Here is an 8,045-nt window from a genome sequence, read left to right on the forward strand (position 1 = left end):
TACAAATTCTAACTTTACTTTGCTGACCTGCATTATGTTGTTACATTGAAACAACATAATGAGCATACATTATTTTGTTTCCTTTCAATTCCAAAGAATTCTAGATCAATATGAGGGCACATTATACAAGGTAAACATTTCCTATCACAGTATGAAAAAAACAATAAATGCAAAGTATTAGAATCTTATCTTGTAACAAAAAAGGTTTAACCTGAAATTATGTGTGCCAATAAAATCTCAAACAAGATTTTTCAACCAAACTAAACTTCTTTAGACGATTTGATTAAAAAATCCATCATTTAAAGACATTTACAAAAGGGATGATTTAAATTTTGACAAAAACCTTCAAAATTAGCTTTTGTTGTATAAACAAGGACTGAATTGTCTATAAAATCAACTTGTCTTCTTGTAGTTCAATAAACCAGTCACCAAACCTGTACTGATATGTGTGATCTTATCGTTTCTTAATATATAATAAAAGGGACGACAATTTCCAATTCCAATTCCTCATGTCCCATGTGTCCTATTTATGATCTGAAACCAATGCTTCAAACTACATGTCACTGTGTAATAGTTTCGCACCAAAGTTCAGCTAAGAATCGAAATTTTTCTAAGCCGGGTTTTCGCCAAATATTCTAACCTCATTTTTCACATTTGGACATTTTGGATGGAGTGTGGGTTCAGAGCAATTACATATCAAAAATTTTGAATCTGCCGCCACCGAAACATAGCTTACCAGCAGGCCTAGCAAATTTAAACTAGCTTATATCGACTTATACCTGCATGAAATCGATAGGAAAATTATTTATTTTCTCAAAAATGTTAATTATTATAATTGTTATGTCTCTAATCCGCTGACAGACTAGACGAAACTCAGCATTGGTGAAACCTGACCCGGTACTCGTCATTTGTGTTAATAGTCGCATGACTTCACACAAATTCAAACAACGACATCTCAAGTCCAATAGTCACGTGATATCAACAACCCTTTTCTAATGTTGCTTTATAAAATTTAAATTATATTAAATGAAAGTCTGATACCGTTTGTAAAAACCAGCAAGAACATGTAATTCTCAACATATTTCTTTCGATAACAGCTACAAGAAACTTGGCCAGTCTGATTCAACAGGCACAGTTGTCTGGTTCCCTGCTTCGTATGCTCCCTGCGTGAGCGAGCACACGTCAACGTGATACAATAAAACTCTGAAGTTAGTATCAGAATAAATATAAATTTTGTGCTCTTTCGCGTTTGCAATTTTATTACAACCAGTATACGACTTTCATTTAATATTTTTCCATAATATTTGAAAATGACGGATGTGAGATTATGTGTGACCGTGCGACATGCTTTCGAAATCGTTAGTACCAGCTCAAGTTTCAACAACGCATTAGTTTCATCGTCTTTCAGCAGATTAAAGACATACAGATTTTAATACTCTCGCAATTTGTGAGAAAATAAATAATTTTCATGTCGATTTCATGCAGGTATAACTCGATTTAACGACGTTTAAGTTTGCTAGCCCATCCGCTAAGCGGTTATGCTCTAACGCCACCTTGCTGGCCTCTTGTGACGCTAGACTGGTTTTCATATCTTCCATTTTAAAAAAAAATCAATACGGTTCTCGAGCTGTCTGTGAAACAAAAAGTCTACAAGATGAATCTAATCCACTGAGCGCTTGGATTGTCCCAACAAATATATTTATGGCAAGCACCCAAATGATCCATACTGTAACCGCAAAATATTCTTGTTAGAACTCGATAAATTTAACTCAGGATCAGTTAGTTCAGTTATGACTCAGTTACGTAATTATTTCGGACGTCACATTGTGGAGGAAAATTCCCGGGTTCATCTACATGTGCATGAAACACATGTTATTGATTCTGCACCAAATGAATCAGGTGCTACTTTCATTATTGAGTACTCCTAAGTCAAGTCTGTACAAATACTAAAATTGCATCAAAAGAATTTTGTCCATATTTTTTTTTAAATTACAGATATGATAAGCTCTCAAAAGATATGTTTACTAAAGTTTTACTTTTCTTTATTAACCAATTATTGACCACCAAACCCGTATATACTCTATTCCACTTCCTGATTGGTTCACAGTTCTTCCATATAATTAGTACCGTTTGTCCTACAGTTGATCTATTGATAGTGTAATTATCATGACCCCAGGACTAAGTGGATAGACACATGGGGCAATGTCACCTTCGACATGAATTTTATGTCATCACAAGTTACTCTCTCTCTCTATATATATATATAAATATATATATATATATATATATATATATATATATATATATATATATATATATATATATATATATATATATATATATATATGCTTTAAAAGCCAGGAACTAAATCCATGGCAGGGGTGGGGACTAGAGCAAGGGGTGAAGGTTCTCTGGCCAATTCGTGTACGTGTGGTTATAGGGTGAGGACCTTATTATTAGTTCATACCTATGATTCAGTGAACATTACCGGAGGTGGCTAGATGAATAATAGATATGGTAGCTAACTATCAAAATTCGTCTTTTCAAGCCTAGTAAGTGTATGCATGGTTACGGGAGGAAGCCTCTATAGGTTTCAAAGTTATGAATCCCTTTTAGCGGGAAGGGTATGGACAGATGGACCGACCCAGGTATCCAGGTCGGTAACATGTCTGAATTGGCATTTTCGCGTGTCTGAGATGATGTTCTGGTTGTTTAAACAAAACAAATATCAATCTGGAAAACATTTCGGTGGCATTATTTGCAGGCTTATATGTATGTTATTTTGACAACGTTCCTAGGAACTATGGGTATTCAGAGCTAAAATCAAAACACTTGTTGTACTAGTTTATACCAGTGAGGAAACACTCCACTAGATTTAATCAAAATATATTCGACTAGTTTATATGACGGACGTACAGACACAAGAACGAGAACGAAACATTGAGGTTATCACAGTATTCTGCACGCTGGTTTTGAGAAACGTTTTGGAAAATTCTGTTATCAGAACATGTAAATATCTTTGGTAAAAAAAATATCTAAGAAAATAAGTACGAATACATGTCCTAACGAAACTAAGTCGTCTCACTCAGCTTTACTGCTAAATAGTGTAAACGGTATGAACGAATAAAACATAAAACACCCTCAGTTGATCTGTATGCATGCAGTATATTTAAAACAAGTTTGATAATATTGCCTCAGATATCTTGAACTTACCTGAAACTGGAGCAGGGGCGCGATATTTATACTTTGCTATAGTCTCAACTCGGGGTATTACAGATAATTCTCGCAACTGTTCAAAATGAATGTTCCTATCTAGAATTGCAGATGCTCGATGTTGAAGCGATGTTATATTAAGCGTCTAAGTAACTGTGATGCTTGCTACTTTCAATTTAGATTTCTGTCATTCTAATTGGGGCTTTCGTTCAAAACATAAATTTCCAATACTGTAAACAAAACGGGTAAATTCGGACATCTGTACGACATGTTTCAACTGATATGGGGGAACTTCCAGAAAGTGTATGGGTAAATTCGAAGATGTCCAACAACAACAACAACAATAATAATAATATTACTGCTACTGTACAACGATAGCAACAATCAAAGTCGGCGGTGGTAGTGATGACGACGTAGATGGTAATGATTATTTCACTGGTGGAGATAAGAATAATTATAGCGATGATGAAGAAGAAGAAGAAGCAAAGGATTGCAGGATATATTACTCCTGACTAAAAACTCTGAAATAATGTTTAATGAGAGAGAGAGAGAGAGAGAGAGAGAGAGAGAGAGAGAGAGAGAGAGAGATGAGACTGTTAAGTGTACATTAACATGTGAAGACTAAACCGTGGTAATGAGAATAAAGCTTTATTTGCCCATGAATAAACCGGGGCTAGCTTGGGCGGGTATCAAACATTCGACATTGGATTAAGAGTCTGATACTCTTCCAAGAAAGAGACAGACAGACAGACAGACAGACAGAGAGCGGGGGAGAGAGGCTTTTATCATTTTCTTACCGTGTGTGTGCGTGTATAGGTCGATTGCAATATGCTTGATTAATTTTCAATTCAAGCAGAAATATGAAATCATGTACGATTCGCATTTCCATGTAACTAGAATCTTTAAATTAAATTATTATTTTTCTTACCTATAAAACAAACTCAACATTTCTTAATAATATCCTTAATGCAAATGAAGTTACGGTTAAAGCATCAAATAACGCTCAGTTTGATTTTTGGGATTACTGAATCTAAGACCGGCCTCAAAAGTCAGCTCAGTTTGAATTATGAATCAAATCATAAGAGGACAGATTAATTTTGAATTATGGATTAAATAAAAAAGATAGCTAATTTGAATTATCGATTAAAGCATCAAAAGACAGCTCAATTTGAACTATGGACTAAAGAAACAAAATACAGCTCTATTTAAATTTAGCTATGACAATAATTCTGATTAATTTATCCAATATATCATTTGGCGCAAAAAACAAAACAAACAAATGCAACGATCTGAGACTATCTGAATATATTTTCTTTATTTAAAATATAATTTGTTTAATTTCTGTTTAATTTTTCACTCCCTTGTTTCTTCCTTCCTTCAAACAACGGTAGTTTCTCAGCTATCAGACAGTCACACATCCATAGTCTGTATCATTTCACTGCTCATGGCTGTTAAAGGGTTCTCCTTTGTTAGTACGGCTCTGAAGTAATACTTTCACAGCCTTTTCGAAGCTGTTCTGGCCTACTGTTTCGTCTTGCTGCTTGCTGGATTAGGCATGATAGATGGCATTTCGGACACTGCGGTAGTTGGACAGCTGGACAGGCTGCGATGCCCTAGCTGTTAACAGTGGCTTTTAATAGGATATCACCATCATCGGTATGTTTAAGTAGTACACGAGAATCCACAACAGTAACAGTCTTTATTTCTAACCAAACTAACTATATAACATAACATAAATTAATTCTGGTTTTTTAAAATTATTTACAGTCCATGGTAGAGCCACCATAGCTTGACCAAAAACACGAAATCCACGCTTTTAGTACCAGCAGTTGTTTGCACTGTTGACAATGAAGCGAGTGTCTGAGTTCCGTAAGCAACTGCAGCGAAACAATGGTAGAACGTTTCATCATGGACGGCCGTGGGACGGAAAGGGAAAAAGCCCGAAAAGCTTTAAAATCATTCTTAAGATAAGACACTTTTGTCACATGCCTGGTTGATAAGCCCCAAAATGGATCATTTTGTGATCAAGCTCTTTGGATTCTCCTCTAGCTTACAGGAACAAGTTCCGTTGCTGTAGTGGTTACATTGACCCAATTCCGTTCGGTTAAAGGGCTGCAAATAATCAGCGGTATCGGGTAGCAAACATGGCATTTTCCTCGAGCTCTCTCACCGTGAGTGACTCCTGAGAGGAATGGCAATCCAGTATAAATGGTTGGGGTCTCTTTTAGCCCCACTGCTTAAGGAAAACTTCTTCAAACCATTTCTCCTCAATGATATCTGTCACCCATCCGTTGTACTGAAATTCCATTGTGACCCTACATGTACTGCACATGTATTAAAAAGCTTGTCTTTTATTCGCAAGGAAAGCCTCTTGTTTCCTGCTAAATTGTAATATGCCATAATCGTTTCATGGTTTTTACTGTTGCTGTTTGAGTGATTACATTTCTTGCGCCTTTCTCTGCTATCGCTTTCACCGAGCCAAGCTGAAACTGTTTGCCACATTGTCGCAGTTCCAGTTGCACTCTGGGAGATCTTTTAGTCCAGATGAACCTAACATGCCGTCCAAATCATGGAAATATTGAGACGATCTTATGGCGATTAACCATCGTTGCCCGTTGTGTGACCAGCTTTTCAAGCCCCCGAATGGAGAGTTCTGGCTGTGCGTTCTTAACACCATCCCCCACCAGTCTTTACAAGGGACACCATTTTTGAATAGGATTTGTATTTGGAATATTTTGCTTAGGATTAGGGTTCGTATTATGGGATACTATTTAATTGGCCAGAGTTTGCTACCTTCCTAATTTATAGTGATACCTTGAGGACTGAATGATAAGCTTTAAAGTGACTATTCACCCACCCACCCACCCCCCCCAAAAAATACATATGTGGTTTCAATACGTTTAACAGATTATGTTCATCCATTTACATGTTAATTAACTAAGGTACATTAGCTATCATATATGAATATTTGCTCGTCTAGGATATGAAACTAAATTAAGATCAGTTTTAAACATCAGATAATCTGTTTTAATATTTATGGTGTAGTCTTAACGGTGTCAGTTAATAATTATTAGTAATAATTAACAATGCATAAAGCAAAATGGATTATTCAAATTTTCATAATATCATACAGGCCACAATGCCGCACTACGTCAGTCAATATATTAACCAAATGAGCAATAAAATGGAATCCATTTTGTTTTCAAATTACTTCATTTTGCTGTTTTCTTACATCCAATGGTATATATATTTGGGCAAAGTATATTTTATCCATTTCACCTATATTTCTTTTAAACTTTGGCGAAACAGTATAAATTGATTTAGTAGACAACTTGGGTAGGTTCTATTATAAAGTTTTCATCTCTGCATTCTCATTAAATACCATATAACTTGTAATGTATAGTGACCCCTTGAGGACTGAATGTCTAGCTTTTAAAAGAGACTCACTGTCATATTCATGACGTTCTCTCTCGACTTCTATTTATAATTATTTGAGATATCTGAAAAAAAAGAAAGAGGTTGCTATATAAGAGTAAATATAAAAGACGCACTTTCTAAACAAAAAAGTTTTCTTTTATGAATTGATGTCAGTGACAATACGAAATTCTTTGACATGTATTTCAAATTATCTCAGATTGTATCCAATTAAAAAACTGTATCCTTCTGAATATGATGGAGATTAAAGTCCTGGTATACGATATATTTTAATAAGGTACCGAATGTGACCGGTCATTAAAGTCCTGGTATATGATATACTTCAATAAGTTAATTGTAATAGAGTATACCAAAACATAAAAAAACAATAATACATCTGGAAAACACTTTTTTCTTCTAATATTCTAGACAATTTAATTGGTTATATTTTTTTTTATGCCATTTGTATCACTTCATTCAATCAGCTCGCGACATAAATGTTGCTTGGAATTTTTTCACGTTTCCGTATATGTTGAATAATCTCCATTTTTTTCTGTATGCAAACGAGGAGGCATTTAGCATCCATGTGAAAAGTGTGTGCATTTTGTCGCCATCTACGAAGAACAATTCTCTTTCGTATAAACTCCGACGTTCCAGGCACACTGAGAGATTCAGATGTTTTTCTTCTGTATCCAACTTCTTTGTTGAGCAACTCCTTTGGCGATCACATAATCGAATTCTGCAATATACTTAATGTTGTATGTAGAAGGCCTCATTTTACATACTGGGAGGGGGCTTAACTGTAGAAATGAGAAGCATAAACAGTTATTGCTGTATGAATAAAAGGTGACCTACACCTATGAGCAGAGAACTCGATAGAATTAACCAATAAAAAAAAAAAAAACGGGTTAACTACTCTTAGGAATCAAGAGGGGAAATACTGACAGTCTATCGTTTTTATACAAAATTCAACATATTTATATTTCATAAAATTAATATAAAGTATTTTTAATTATTTAAAAACATTTAACTGAAACATGCAAATGAACGGATAAAAGATGCATATACTCACTTGAAACCATGCAGGACCTATAGGCCTATTCGATAAGGGTTGTTACCGCCCCTGAAAAATAGGCTCCCTTGAAGATCTCTTTGGTACATTGAAACACAGGTGCTCGACGCGAGCTTTGATATTGAGAGAATAAAACAACAAAAACAATAATCTGAAGGAACAGAAAAAAATCAGGCAGAGTGACAAAACTACCTTAGATTACCCCCACTGCACACATCGTAAACAAGAGACTCTATTTTCAAAACAGGTAAACTTTACGGCACACACGTCAATGGCGAAATATGATTGGCTCAAAAAGGTTTTACCTTATTGTATTAACTCAGTAATTTAAAACATTAAAACGATT

At 35.1% G+C, this 8,045-nt stretch overlaps 1 protein-coding gene across 3 annotated transcripts in view; it reads right to left on the minus strand.

Moving 5' to 3' along the window:
• LOC149790209 (pleckstrin homology domain-containing family M member 2-like) overlaps positions 1-3,331 on the minus strand; it is a 79,555-nt gene extending 76,224 nt beyond the window's left edge. For 2 of the 3 annotated variants that reach the window (XM_089972215.1, XM_089972217.1), the window contains exon 1: positions 3,214-3,331. The gene's annotated coding sequence lies outside the window, so the exon portion shown is untranslated. Of the gene's footprint in view, positions 1-640; positions 779-3,213 lie in introns of those variants that run through there. The other variant, XM_089972216.1, reaches the window with a different exon arrangement.
• Positions 3,332-8,045: the final 4,714 nt, after the last annotated feature.

This window comes from Sinohyriopsis cumingii, chromosome 10 (assembly GCF_028554795.1).
Source record: "Sinohyriopsis cumingii isolate HCF-2022 chromosome 10, ASM2855479v2, whole genome shotgun sequence".
NCBI lineage: Eukaryota > Metazoa > Mollusca > Bivalvia > Unionida > Unionidae > Sinohyriopsis > Sinohyriopsis cumingii.